The sequence below is a fragment of the Natator depressus genome, chromosome 4, assembly GCF_965152275.1.
Source record: "Natator depressus isolate rNatDep1 chromosome 4, rNatDep2.hap1, whole genome shotgun sequence".
Taxonomy (NCBI): domain Eukaryota; kingdom Metazoa; phylum Chordata; order Testudines; family Cheloniidae; genus Natator; species Natator depressus.
In genome coordinates, this window is record NC_134237.1 from 21,680,588 (window position 1) to 21,696,201 (window position 15,614).

General features: G+C 44.3%; 1 protein-coding gene across 5 annotated transcripts in view; it reads left to right on the forward strand.

Annotated features, from left to right (window-relative positions):
• Positions 1–1,466: 1,466 nt before the first annotated feature.
• Positions 1,467–15,614, forward strand: part of CCSER1 (coiled-coil serine rich protein 1) — a 1,076,341-nt gene continuing 1,062,193 nt past the window's right edge. For all 5 annotated transcript variants that reach the window (XM_074950590.1, XM_074950591.1, XM_074950592.1 and 2 more), the window contains exon 1: positions 1,467–1,608. The gene's annotated coding sequence lies outside the window, so the exon portion shown is untranslated. The remainder of the gene's footprint in view (positions 1,609–15,614) is intronic.

A 15,614-nucleotide genomic window follows, 5' to 3' on the forward strand; every position in this document is an offset into this window, starting at 1 on the left:
TATGCGGATATCCATGGCTATAAAGTGGATACCCATGGATTTGCAGGGCTCTACTTATTTTTCTGCAGGAGCAGGACCGGAGACCACATCTGCAAACCCTTACTCATGCAAGTCCTCCTTATTCCTGTGCTCATGTGAGTTGTCCTCTTACTGTGGTTTTCAAACACCTGTGGCCTGCAGACCCCTGCGAATCCACAGACTAAGATTTCTAAAGGACTCTGTACTTCCATTTGCAATTTTTTAAGGGTCTGCAGATGAAAAAAGCTTGAAAACCGCTCCCCTCTTAGAATCAATGGAGCAGTATATGCGAGTAAGCATGACTCAAGTGAGTCAGGTTTGCAGAAGCGGGCACACACATCTGTGTTAGCAAGAAACAAAATTTGAGGGGAAAAAAAAATCATGTTCACAATGTGACATGCTAACCACTCCAGCTTCCCTTTGAAAACAACCCCCACACCTATGTTCCCACCTCAACTCCAGCAGGGGTGTGAATCCAGCCTAACTGGACTGAGTTCGGGAGAGTTACTCCAGCAGCCAGGTCTGACTTTCCATCCCTCTCCCTAGCTGAGACTCCTGGCATGGGAGCCAGGGTTTTAAATACAGCACTCTGTGGCGTGGGTCCATGAGCATCACCTGCCTGGCTTGTACCCTATTAACTGGAAACATCAATCACAAACTAAATACCTAAAAAGGGGGTGGGACAGTGGAATCCGTTGGCTACACTACAGTGCATCAAAATGACTTCTCAGGCAGGGGGCCAGTGGACACACACCGGAGTGGGGCTGAACCCCGGGCGGGGCACCGCCTTCGCTCCTGGTCTCCTGTGTGTGCGCCTGGCCTAGGGTGACCAGACAGAAAGTGCGAAAAATCAGGACAGGGGATGGTGGTGGAGGGGTAGTAATAGGAGCCTATATAAGAAAAATTCCCAAAGAGCGGGAGGTTTCAGAGTAGCAGCTGTGTTAGTCTGTAGCCGCAAAAAGAAAAGGAGGACTTGTGGCACTTTAGAGACTAACAAATTTATTTGAGCATAAGCTTTCATGTCCCTATAGGATCGGGACATCTGGTCACCCTAGCCTGGCTGCAAAGGAGGCTTGGGGAAAAAATACTTGTCTCCCTCTTTGCCTCCCGGCTGACTGCGAGCCCGGCGAGGTGAGGTCGCCTCAATCCGCCCCACCCCTCCCCGCCGCCCCTTTGCCCGCCTGGGCAGCAGGGGTGGGACCGGGCGCTGCAGCAGGGAGGTGGCAACACAGACGCGCTGGGAAGCGCCTCCCCCGATCCCTCCCCTGCTCCTCGCCCTCCCCGCACCCACACACACAGCGCCGGCTGCCAATCCCTCCTCTGCTCGCTCTCACAGCAACAACATGCCTGCCTGGGAAGCGGCGGCTCGTGCAGAGGAGCGGGGCTGGCTCCAGGAGGATTATTAGCCCTGAACCAAGGGGTGGGGTGGTGGCAGTAGGGGTGGGCTAAAGGAAAAAACACCAAACCAGCAAGCGGAGGAGGAGGTGGGGGGCAAGGCAGAGACTCAGCCCTGCCACCCCCCCTGCTCCCCACCAGACACCAAGCTCTCAGTGCGCTGGAGGAGCCCAGAGAGAGCAGCAGCCCAGCCAGGTAGTAAATATCCTTCCTGCCCCGCTCACGTCTCTGCCTTTGCGCTTTGCTCTGCTCCCTGCCCCGGGGCTGGGCTCAGCCTGGCAGGCAGGGGGAGCCAGCCCAGGCCTCGGGGCTGTTGCTGGGCTCCTGACACAGGATTTGGGGGGTTTGGGAGGGAGGTGGCCTGTCTCTGCCCCCCCTGAGGTGTGGGCTGCGGATGCATTTTGGGAGGGGGGGAGTTGCATGAGGCTGTTGCCAGGCTGGGTGACTGCAGAGGGAGGGAAGACGGGCTTTGCTGCTCTCCGCTTCGGCTCCTGCAGGTAGATCCGGGGCCGGGCAGGCAGCAGGGCCAGCTGATTGGGAGCGGGAGGACGGCGGCCGGGGCCCCGGTGCGCGGTTGCACTGAGCGGCAGCAGGAGGCGGGGGTAGATCCGCGTTGCCCGTGCCGGGCGTTCGCGCTGATTCCGGGGATTTGGCTGAGCTTCGCTCCAGCAAGTCGGCAGCGGCGGCTGGGATTAGGGAGAGGACAAGTCGCTTTGTGGCGGGGGTTGGCTCAAGGGCTCCTGTGGGTTGGCAGCGAGCGAGAGGAGGCAGGCTGGGCTCACTCCCAGACAGGCAGCTGCCTGCTTTGCAGCACTTAAAGGGGACTCGGGACGCCTGTAGCGGGGGGAGGCAGCTTGCAAAATGTGGGAGCCATGGACTTTCCAACAATGCCACATGTCGCCTCTTCTTTCCCCCTGGGCCACTGCTCCCTCATCCAGGCGTTGGCAAACACCCGGCACCTAGCCTCCCTCACGAGAGAGGGGCAGCCAGGGCAGGTGGCATTTGTGGAGGGGGGGCTCTGAGGAGCAGGAGAGAGATGGTGATATTACTAGGAATTGTTTTTGTGGGGACAGTGTGCCCACCCTCTCCCCTGCACAAGACCTGAAGCTTCAGCATGGCTCTGGCCTGAAGAGTGTCCTAACCCAAAGACAGATCTAGACTAGACAGGAGGCTTTGGGAAATCCAGAGGATGCTGCTTTTCCTCTGGCGCTGACAGAATTCCCATTGGTGTCTGTGAAGTTATTCCTGACTCTCCCTGGTGTGTGAACGAGAGGAGAGTAAGGATCTAAGTTTGGCTTTTCATTTGGTCTTCTTTTTTTGAAATGTTCATTCAGCTGGCGATTGCAGGAAGAAACAGTTTGTTGGGAGAGATTTGAACGGGGGGGTTGTGGTGGCGTCAGATGATGTGTGGCATTTCTAGGTGGCTCCCCTTTGAGTCATGAGCTGAAGGATGCTACTTGTCCCTTTCTGAATCACATGAGATGCCTCACAGGGTGGAAGAAATGGGGATGTAGCTAATTACACACGGGGCTTGTGAAAATCCATGCTTTCCTTGAGTACATCCTCATGTCCTTTTCCCTAACTGTAACAGCTGTCCTCAGGTGATTACACGCTTTGGCTTTCCCTGAGGAAAGGAAAGGCGCTGGGAATTGTGTCACTGGGGAGTTGAGAACAGTTTTCCTTTCCAGCAGAGAAGTGAAGTTTCTCAGAGGCCACAGCTGTCATCCACACTTCACAGCTCTCTCCCTCCCTTCAGCTTGTCCTGGGAGCCACAGTGGAGAAAGTAATCACTTCTTTCCACCCATTTCCCTTTTAGACATTTTCACAGCTGAATGTTTCTAGAAGGGAAACTTGAAAAAAATCCTCTCTTGAAGAGCTGATTCTATGCTAGACATGTTTTTCCTTCTGGTTTATATTGCACTTGAAGTGTTAAAACTCTTGAGAGGCAGAAGGAGAAAGAGACTAGGAAGGTTTACTAGCTACTTCAAACAGTTCCTCTTGCTCGAACTTAAAAGGGGAGGGGGAAGGAACATGTTGCAAAATCAGTTAAAGATTATATAAAAGTGAAATATTAATGACCTGAAAATGTTTAGACAGCAAAGACATTGCACCTAGTCATTTTGGAAGCTTTCCATCCTCTTTACAACTCCTTATGGTATATGTAACTGTGACTCTGTAGCAAAATGCAATTAAAATTAAAGAGCAGCAGGATTTGAAATTATGTAGATAGAAGTATGCTCATGGTAATAATGGATAATAATACATATGCGTCTCTTGCATAGGAGTTGCTTTTACTCTTGTTCTTGAATGATGCTGTTGGACAGAAGCCAGTAGCCTGACAAACTTTTTAAACATTTTTTTAAGGTATCGAAATGCCAGGAGCTTAATTAAGTCCTGGGTTATACACCAGAGGAAGGCCTCAGGCCCCAGATGCTGGAACGTCCTCTGAGAGGGACAGTTGTGGTGCTGCAAGGTGCCTGTGGCAACTCTCACACTGCGGTGGGTCCGCAGGTGGCTAGTACAGAAGGAGGTAGAAGGAAGTAGGCCTGCCAGGGAAGGTAGTGAGGGCATGAACACTCTAGCCTGCTCCCCCTGAAGCCAGTAGGAATTTGGAAAATCTTCACTGGTTTCCATGGGAGTAGGATTGGGGCCTTACCTTGTGTTTGTGATCAGTTGTGCGGTTCAGTTTGGGCACCATTCCCAGCGAAACCTGCATGAGTATGGGGCCCATAGGATGGAGTGAGTACACAAAGCGCCTGCATAAAGCCCTCTTGATATACCTTATTGTAGGACTGTGTAGAGTGTCAAAGGACCTGAATTCCCCTGCATGGTGCAGATCCTCAATATGGTAGTTTGGAGGTGAGCTGGAAGAAGGACCCTGAGGTCAAATGCTATGCAGACATAGGGTTCTTAATATCCAGCAGAGGGGGTGTGGAGTGGAAACTGATATTCTAGCCTACAGGTCACAGTAGACTCTGAGGAGGGACTGCATTACACCCCAAGGCCTGCTGACAGGTTTGGGGTTGAATTCATCCTCCACAGCTCTTGCTTAATGCCCTGCATAAGGCTTTGTTCAGCAGGGGTGATTTTCCCCCGAAGCTCATTGTAGTGTGGTGGATAAGCAAGATAAGAAATCTGATGGTACTTGGGTCTTCTCTGGCATTCTTTGTGTGAAGTGATATGTATCTGCAGTAGAATATTCTTTGTTCTTGTTCCCCACTACAAGGGAAAAGGGACTGGGAACTGATAACTTGGGGTTCTGTTTCTAACTCTGACATTCTCGTGCAAGTCCATTTGCCTTTCTGAGACTCAGTTTATCCATTTGGTAAAATAATATCTACATTGTGTGTTGTGAGACTGAACAGGTACTGAGTAAGGGAAAGGTACTGTTTTTAAGTAATGTATTTTTGTTTCTCTTGCTATGATAGTTCTTTGTGGCACAGAAGATTTTAAAACTTGTAATTGTGTTTGAAAGCTTTTTTGCACAAGCATTTTATTATCCACACTCAAAAGTCTGTGATATGGAAAGGGCTTTGTGTAAATTCTGTTGGACCCATTCCAGAAGTTCTTATTTAGTCCATACTTGGGTGAACTTCCCATGGGCATCACTGGGGATTTTGTCTGAGTACAGGCTTCAGAACTGGCTTTATTGTGAAAAAATTGTCTTTGGTTGGTTGGTTTGTTTTTTTGGTCTGTTGGTTGATTTGTTTTGCAGATTATTGTTAATGACAAACAGAGGCCCCAATACTGCAGTTCACTTCATTTGAGCAAATCCTTACACATGTATAGAATCTATTGATGTGATTGGGGCTTTGCATGGGTGGAACGGCTATGTGGAGTCGGTTGCAGGATCAGAACTATACATAGTAATGTGGATAGTTTTTATGTTTTATAAATAGCAGTAAATAAATAAGTACCACTGTAAGGTAATTCAGGTGCAGGCGGGGAGTGGTGCGCACACATACGTTTCAGAGAAACTTATTTTGTTAAAATAGACTTACCTGTAGATGTTGAAAAATATATCTGAATACACTCATGTGGAGGGACAGTACAGTGCAAGCACTTAAACTTAAGTTGCAAAACTCCCATTGACTTAAATGGGACCAGCATTTCACCCTATAAGTAGTTTGAAGTCAAAGGGGCTATTCGCAAAGCATGAAGTTAAGTATGTGCATAAGTCTTTGCAGTTTCAAGGCCCAGCTTCGTATCCTGCGGTACAGTCATATGTTGCCATCACATCCACTTCCTTAATTAGATTCATTTGGCAGTTTTCTACAATGGTAGTAAAATGTGCTTCATTTGCTTGCCTTTTAAAGTATGCATTTTGTAGTGATGATTTTAAAATCATCTTCTGTTTATTGTCGGCTATGGCTTAAGGCTAAGATGCTATATTAACCAACTTAACCTGACTTTTGTAGTGACTTTTAGCTCTTTCAGACTATTGGCTTTGTGACATGATATGGAAAATACAGCATTCATGAACACTTACAAATAGTATCCATGGTGTGATTTGCACTTGAGTCATTGCACGTATATCCGTATATTTCAGCATGGACCTACAACTCTGGGATAATGGAAGTTACATCTATATAATACACATGCAATTGAATAAATAATAGCATAGTTATTCACTTGTTAAATTTACAGGTATTTTTATTTATAGCTTTTTCGCTGGCGTTCTCTGTGCTGCATGCCAGAGTGTATCGTTTAGATAATATAAACTCACATACACTATGACAACTATAGTTTGATTTCCCTGTTGGAGAGTAACAAAATGCTTATGCTTTAGGCCATTGCCTTTATCAGCACCATGATCTGTCCTGTATGGGATAATCATTTTGTCATAAAATCTGAGTTTCGGCAATGAGAAATAGGACTACAGGGAGATAGGAACATAATATATGCATGGAAATCCTGATTTTTTTTTTTAAAAAAGGGTGGAGGAAAGAATTTGCAAAAATATCTACATTAAAATCCCCGTTCTGTGTGCATTTTGAGAGTCTTTACAAAAATTAATTCAGATGGTGAAACTGAATAATCTACCAATGTATAAGATCAGCTTCAGCACGTACACACTGTAGTTTGGTTATAATCATATATACAAATGTATGGCAAAATATATCTGCAGAATTTTGGACTTCATACATTTCTGCAGTCAGGTCAGATTCACAGTGTGTGTGGGAATGTAGCAACACCCCCAAATTGGGAAGACTCCAGCATCAATAGCATATCCTGCACACTTTATTGAAAAGGGCTTTATATCTAAATATACCAAATTATCTATCTAAGGTACATACATGACTCCCATTGCCACAGTATCTGAGAACTTCACAGTCTTTAATATATTTATCTTCACAAATATCCAAAAGAGCTTTTTTGGAAAGTTTGAGCCAAAACATCTGTCACTTTTTAGAGTGAAGGAAGTGGTTTTTTTGGGGGGGGGAGAGAATCACTTGTCCATTATTATTATTATTATATTTATTTTATTTTATTTTATTTTATTTTAATTGTCCAGCATATCAATAACAGACAGTTGAAATCTAGCAGAGAGGTTGTTCCTATGTCAAAAGTGTACCTTTTTGTACTGGATGTGATTTGTCAAATTACTACATACTGGGTTTTGTAATGCAGTCTTTTAATTGTGCCAGCATTATATTGGTTCTGTGCATATGTGTGTGTACCTTCAGAAAGTATAATGGCAGTGCTGTGTTTTTCTTTATGAATATTGAAGCTGTATGGGAAATACTTTGTTTTGTGAAATCCTTTGGCCAGAGCCTCAGCTGATTTAAATCAGTGTAACTCGATTGACTTAAATGGAATTATGTCAGTTTTCACTAGCTGAGGATCTGGCCTTACCAATCTATCTTTTTATAAGGTTGCTCATAAGTGTAGTATCTGAGCACCCTTCATGATACATAAATACAAATATTTCTTTTGTCCAGTTTGCAGGCAGGAATGAGCTTAAGGTTACTGTGATTTTTTTTTTTTAAATATGAAGTATACTTGATTCATTCCATGCACACCTTTATATGTAAGGAATATAAATATGTCCTCCATGTTAAATATTAGAACACATTTAAAAAAGAATAAGGCATATACATAGCATAGTTAACATGTAAAACAAACAAGCAAACCAACCCTGTGTTATAACATATGTGTTGCACCCTGGAATATAAAACATTTTAACCACAGTCCCTTTGGCCTGGTACTGTTCACAGTGACATACATTACAAAACTTCTGTTGACTTGAACTGGAGCAGGATCAGGCCTTCTGCTGACAAGAGATTAGGTACTTATCGATTCACAACAACTCCAGTCTTGATGTTCCCGTTGTGTCATTCTCCCACTCTCCTCTCTGTGCCTTTACTCGTGGTACCTCTCCTAGTTGTGGAACCCCCTCGTGATTTCAGTCTGCCATATGGCTATGACTTATCAGAATTTCTTTAATTAGAAAAAGTCTGCTATTATGTGATCTACTTCAGCTAGTGTAGTGAGGGTGAGATTTGGGTGAGTGTGTGATTAAATCGATGCAACATGTTTCCCGAGCCGCAGTGGTGCAGTTTAAACCATATTTTAATCGGACACAGGAAGTCTTGTATAGCGACATCAACTGGTGCTCATGTCACCTTGTAACAGCGTTCAGTCCTAGTGGCCGCTAAAGTCTCAGTCCCTACAAAAACAAAATCATTTCCTTCGTTAATCACACCGTATTACACAGCCACCTGTTAAAGCCCGACTAGCAACAGCAGTCCCTTTGGTGGCCATTATTAAGCGGTTTCATTGTAGCTTAACTGTAAAAAGAGAGAAATCTTTTTTGTGTAAAATGCTAGCCGAATTCTTAATGATGAACTGGACATGGTGTGTCATGTATACAATAGAAATGGCAGGCTGATACTGTCAGCCCCCCCTTCCTCTGTCCCCAGAATGCCATTATATTTATTAATCACCACCATTCATATGTCCGTAGTGTGTCCAAGGGTAATAACATGTATTGAGGCAATTTATCCCCAAATCATGTGGGACAATATGAAGGCTTTAGATAACATTTTAATGGAGATAATGGAAATGTGTGCGTGCTAGTGCGCTAATCCTATTTAAGGTGTTCAGAAATGCTGGGTAAACTGGGATATAGAGGCCCTTTTGATAGTGTGTGGTGTTGATGCTGCTAGTGGAACGAACTGCCTGATAGAGCCATGGAGAAGATGGAATGGCTTTGTCTCTCTTTCGCTTACAGTGGTCTACAAGCCTGTATTAATTTTCTGGGATCCACAGATGGATCGAGATTCATTGTGCAGGAAATGCTGCCCTCCTCTGTGAGTGCAGAGAATCCTGGACACAGCAGGGTCTGTGCTGCAGTGCAGTCTTGCATGGTGGAGTCATAGCTCCATTTGTGCAGCGGGATGGGTGAGGAAACAGATGGGTTTGGAGCATCATCCTTGAATACTTACTTAAGTTTGGAGGTGTGAGGAAGGTGCATCACAAGCATGTACGCTTGCCTGGTGCAGGGTGCACTTTTTGCCCCTGTGTGAGTAGCTTTGTTTCAAAGGTTCCAGTTCAGAGACTGCAAAAATCTTGGAAATCCATATGTATGCTCGAAGAATTAAACTATGCTTACATAGCCAAAAAAAAAAAATCGGTTTATATTTTTAACGAATGCTGCCAAAGTGTGGTATATCCAAAAGGAAATGTAGTATTCGTAAGTCACCACCACACTGCACACCTTAGATTTCTTTTCATGTATTGAGGGTGAAGGGTTCATAGCTCCAACAAAATCTCTTTTTTGCATGAATGCTTGGTTATTGGAGAAAATTTTGATACATGTCAGTCTTCAAGAGACAACATGTTAAGGAAACTAGTTAATTGTTCTGTATTTTTTTCTGTTCAGGATTTATGACTTACCTAAGGAGCAAGAGTCCTGGACAATCTTACATGTGCAATAACACTGTAGAACTCTTACATTTTATAGTAGAACCATTCTTGCTCAAATTTTGAAATTGATACTGTCCATTTTAACTGTGGTAAGGTGGTGGCAGGCTGTGCCCCTTTGTAAGAAGGAAAGATGATTTATTTTCTTAAACCAGGGGGCTGATTCTTCACTGCCCTGTACCATGGGCAATAATTTATAAATGTGCAGAGTGCACATGGTGTCAGTCATCCTAATTTGCTGGTGATTTACACCAATTTTGCACTCCCAAAGATGCACGGCAGTGCAAAATCATGCCCAAGGATTGGGGACTAGGGGGTTAGAGCTGAGGGTAAATGAGGTTTGCTTACAAGCTCTGGATGACATCTTTGCTCCACTAAAAGTCATTGTCAAAAGTTTTATTGACTTGAATGGGGACCAGGATTTTACCCTCCAATTCAGTATTATCCAGCACATCCCATTTTGAGTCCAAGGAAGACTTCCCTGTTGGAAACCAATACCAGATTCACCCCCTCTCTGTTGAGGATTTCTTAAAATGTTTTTTTTTAATTTTGTTAGTTTGCTTGCTTGTTTTCCTGGTTGTTTTTTACATGAGATATTGAGGTCCAGTAGAAAACACAGTGTTCGAGTCTATGAATGTCTGGAGAATTAGAGGTTTGTATCTGAAATATCCAATGAGAGAACTCTGATTGAGAATGGAAGTAATCTTTATTCAGGCTTTTGGGCCAGATCCTTCTCTGGTGTAAATTGACATAGCCCCATTGAAGTCCATGTGGTTCCAGTTTACATCAGCTGAGGATTTGTTTTGATGCTTACTCAGGATGGATTTGATTTAAATCAAATTTATTTAAATCATGATTTAAATCAAATTTATTTAAATCATGATTTAAATCACTAGTCAGGAAGACTCGATTTAATCATGGATTTCTACATAAAAGTGCATTCTTGTTGGTTCTTATAACCTTAATACATATTTTTCACAACTCAGAGATAGATGTAGGTTTCATTTTTAGAAGGTACACACTACACATTTTTAAAGTGATTTATTTTGAAAACTTTTCAGATTAGTTTTCCAGCTATATCAGAAAATGAATGATTGTTTTGTTATTTCATTTACCAAAGGTAATTGAAGCAGATATTAATGAAGTCATTGGGCGGTGAACTATCTCCAAATCAACAGGTTAAACCTTAATATTTGGAGGATTTTCTTGCCATGCTGTATTAGGAGAACATCACCAGACAGACATTTACATTGTTTGTTTTATTTAACTAAAACAACAACGTTATGTATTCTGGATTTTTTTCTTCAACAGCAAACATATATTTTAACAAAACAAGCATATGAATATTTGAATTTAGTTAAACATTCAAGTTTTTTAAAATCAGGTTTGTTTTTGTTACAATTGTTTTTAACTAAAATAATTACATGACATTTTTTAAAAACAAAAATTAAATAGACCGTCAGCCAGGTCAACATGAGAAACTAAAATGTTGGTTTCTGCAGCTAACTCAGTCACCTTCACCTTCATTATTCTGTTTGTTCATAATCTGGAAAAGAAAAACAAGCTTTTCTGCTTTTTCAGGTCCCAAACGATTTCTCAATTTGAATGAATTAGTCCAAAGGAAGAAAATATTCTTTCTTCACCGGCAGAAGAAGCTACTGGTGTTAAAAGTGAGATTATTACTTCAACAGTCTCTGAATCCAAGTGCTTAAGTGACTTCCACCAGTTCACTGGTGTGACTTTCTTTAAAAATCATCAGCAAACATATATTTCTTGAATGGTTCTTCTTCCCAAACTGGGTCTCTTTTACGGCCTGCTGCCATTATAGGTCTTTGCTTCCAGTGAGAGAATGGTATGGTAGATCTCAAGTCAATGAAGGCTACACTCAGAAAGACCTCAAGATTTCTGTAATATGGTGCTCAAACAGTTTCACTTTTGTTTCTACTGCCTGTCCCTCCCTTCTCACATTCATCTCCAGACTTCTCCTTGTCCAGATCTATTCCGACCCCAGCAATCTTCTATTCATTGAACTTTTTGAAACTTTGTACTTTTAGAGAGAGGGAAGGGATTGACTCCGTGTACACAAATTTGCAGAGGCACAATAGGGTTCAGGTCTGTTATTTCTCACTCTATTATTTTTTTTTATTTAAAAATATTTTTGCTGTTAACAAGCATGTTATCTCTGGAGACACAAATCCACAGTTTGAGAACTGCAAAACTAAGCATCTCTGATGGTGTCTTCTAGACTGAGCACTGAATCCCATTGAGTAGATAGAAAGATTAACCTAAATAATCTATACAGAAGCCCCTGGAACCCCGTAAGACTGGATCCCTAATCCATGAACTATTGGAACTCATGTACAAAACTTTTCTTAAACATTACATGAATATATTGTCTCATACTATAGAATTAGAATTTATCATCCCTATTCCACAATGAGATATCTTTGAGCTATAATGTATCTGAATTAAAATGATCTTTAGATAGGTTTTTTCCTCAAAAATCCAATTTTTATTAATAAATCTGATTTAAATAAAATTTGATTTTTTAAAAAAAAATCATTGATTTTTATCCACCCTGTGCTTACTTAACTCATGTTCCTTAGAGGAACACTTTGGAGAAAAGCTGTTTTTGGTAAAGTTTCAGTATCTCTGCCCCTTTTCACAAAGGGCTAAGAACAACGTGGTCTGTTAGCTTTGACCTCCACCCGCAAAACCAGGAAGACCGGATCTGACTTTCGTTGTTGAATACAGAAAATAACCTTTTAAAAATACCTTTGTCATTGATGCATCAAGAAGAGGGTACAAATCTAATGTTTTTCCTTTGGAGTCCCGTTTAAGTTCCCCTGTACGGAGAATGCAGCAGGCTGGATAGCAGGGATAGCTGCCTAGCTATTGTGCAGAATGCTAGAGGCAAGGTTCCCAGCAATACCCTGTTCAACCCCTAGTAGAAAAGTGGCACTTCTGGGGGGTGTGGATCATCGTAGCAGTGAATATATGTCTGCAGGCTTTGCATCTTTTATGGCAGGGTGGTGCCACTTTGAATTGATGTGTCCTGGTCTGTGGGGAGTTTGCTTCTGATGATGATCTTGGAGAGGTTGGGGGGTTGTCTGAAGGCAAGAAGAGGGGATTAAGGAAAGAATGGGGTTCCCATCGAGTATGGTTTGTAGTTGTTGCATACGACCATTGACACTTAATATAAGGATGCAGGAGAAATGTTCACATAGGTATTGGTACTGCAATTCATTTGTGCAATGGAAAGGACATTTCTTAATTTATAGTTCAGTAGTGAGTACAGAATAAAAAAATCATGGCGCAGAATAATACAGATGAGATTATCACTTTTAATGGTTGTTACTCGTGTAGTAGTTGAGCATTGAAATAAATTGTGGGATTGTTTGGGGGCAGAGAAATCTACAGAGAAGTTGAACTGTAACTTTCAGCGCTGCAGTCTTGGAGGTGAAATTTCAAACAAGTGACATACTTCGCAACTATGCCTGATCAGGAGGCACGATGTAGAATAAGAAACCTAGTACATTTTGAAGGTCATATTTTCCCTGGGGGTGGTGGGAAGGGTGAAAAAAGGAATATTCATCAGTGTTCATCGTGATCACAAGAATGTTTCCTTATGTGATTACTTATTTTCAACACCAGTTCGGCAGAATACTGTACAATGCACTATTCAAGGGACATGTTTTTACATACAATGGGCTTGATCCTACTCTGACAGACAAGTGTGTATTACTACATTCTTTGAAATCACTTGGCATGATTGAGTGCAAAAAAATGCACCTGCATATTGGAATGAAAATCTCAGCCAAAATAAACCACGGTGTTGAGTAAAACAAAGTGTGTCAAGGGTGGTGTATCCCTTTAAAACTGGAAATTTTTTTTTCTGGTTTGTACTCTCATCATATTGTAGATGTGTCATATGTCAATTTTAGTTGTTTCTATTGCACTGTGGAAGTATTAATGGGGGTGTGTGCATGTGTGCGTGTGCATGTTTCATCTTTTCCTTCTTTACCAGTAATAAGCTATTTTTATGAAGGAAAGTTTGTGCTTAAAGGGACGTTTTATTATCCCAGACACATCAAACCTATAATTGTTTAGAACTTTACCAGAGGGATTTAATGAGTCTGTGACAATGGTAACAGTTATAGGGGGCGGAGGAGGAAAGAATCCTTGAATTTATTATTTTTATTTCCCACGGGTTAATCTCTGCTTATCAAAGTAAATTAAGCAGACTACTCTGCTCAGATGTTCTCTGGATTTCCCAGGTCAGTAGCTGTTATAAACAAAATAATTCTCTTTTGGCCCAGTCCTGCAGTCCTTACTCACTGAATGCTCCTAGTGAAGGTCAGTATGACTGCAGGATCACAGCTTGTATTTATTTATTAAATAGCAGAAAAAGCTTTGTTCGTGCACAGTTCAGGTTGCTTGCTGTTGGCTTGGAGCCCTTTCAGAATGTCGAGTCCTGCAAAACTCAGTGTTCTGAAAACCAAGAAATATAGAGTTAAGGTAAAAGTCTACGTAACCATAACCTTTCCCTCTTGGAGCAATGCCCCAAAACACCCATAAAACACACTCTGTCTTTCCATCACAATGCACATGCCCTATGCTTAAAAACTAAGCCTGCTCTCCCCTGACAGAATATCACACTTGTAAAATTTAATATCCACTTCACAGCCTTTTGCAACCTCTTTACACTTGCACATAGGATACCACTTAATGCTGTACTTTCCTCTACCCTTTAACTCCACACAGTGCTCTCATATCTTGCTTAACTACTGACAGCAGGGGTGGCAGGTTTGTAGAAATTTTGGTGGTGCCCAGAACCTGCCCCCCCCCAAACTCTGCCCCCCCACCTGCCTAAGGCTCTAGGAGGCAGTTTGGGTGTGGGAAGGAGGTCTGGGGTGCAGGCCCTGGACTGGGGCTGGGGATTAGGGTGCAGGAGGGGTGCAGGGTGCAGGCTCTGGGAGGGAGTTTGGGTGGGGGAGGGGGTCTGGGATGGAGTTTGGGTGCTGGGCGCAGGCTCCGGGCTGGGGCAGGGGGTGGGGGTGCAGGAGGGGGTGAGGGGTGCAGGCTTTGGGACGGAGTTTGGATGCAGGCTCTGGACTGGGGCAAGGGGTGGGGGTGCAGGCTCTGGGAGAGAGTTTGGGGACAGATACCCGGCTGGGGCAGGGGTGGGTGTGCAGGAGGGGGTGAGGGGTGCAGGCTCTGGGGCTGAGTTTGGGGATAGGAGGGAGTGCAGGGGTGAGGGCTGTGGGGCTGAGGATGAAGGGTTTCGGGTGTGGGAGGGGGTTCAGGGCTAGGGCAGAGGGGTGGGGTGTGGGGGATGAGGGCTTTGTCTGGGGCTGGGGATGAGGGGTTTGGGGTGTGGGAGGGGCTAAGGGCTGGGGCAGAGGGTTAGGGTGCGGGGGGATGTGAGGGTTCTGTCTGGGGCTGGGGATGAGGGGTTTGGGGCATTGGAGAGGCTCAGGGCTAGGGCGGAAGGGCAGCCTGCCCGGCCCCAGTGGAGTGGGGCACTAGGACCTTGCAGCAGCAGTTGATGCCAGAAGTCGGCAGAGCAGAGTCAGAGGGAGCTGCAGGCTCCAGGGTGGTGAGCGGGGGCAGCAAGTGGGGGCCAGGGAACAGTTTGGGGAGGCGTGTGGGGGCAGCAGGCGGGGCCGGGGGAGAGACCCGCTCCCAAACATTGGTGGAGCCGGGCCCACGGTCCCTGAATATTGGTGGAGCCCGGGCACCATGAGCCCCTATAACTCACCGCTCCTGACTGACAGTACCTATGACCAGAAGACTCCAGGGTCCTGCTATTGACACACCCTGCACAAATTGATATGGAAACGATGCAGAATGGAATTTGAAGGTACATATGCAACTCTCTCCTTTTGATGAGGATGGGAGGGGACCAGAGCCCCTCAGCTCACGTGAAGGGGGGTCAGATTCTGCCACACACATGGGGGCAGGGAATGAGGCTCATACCCCCAGAAGGGAAAGTCCCCTATATCCTGGCTCACATGAGAGAGGCACAGATGTGGGGGTGGTCAGACTGCTCTACAGGAGCTGGGAGCTCCCAGATCCCCGTGCGCACCCAGGAGGGAAATGTGGGGCTGACGGGTGCCCCTGCCCCTGTTCTCTCCCAGTGGCCCTCCCCTTCCACTACAGCTAGCTCCTGTCATCTCACCCTCCAACCCCTCTTATTCACTCACACCCCTTTTATTTCCTTCCCCATATCATCCCTCACCTTGCTGCACCGTAAACCCTTCTCCCCTATTCTT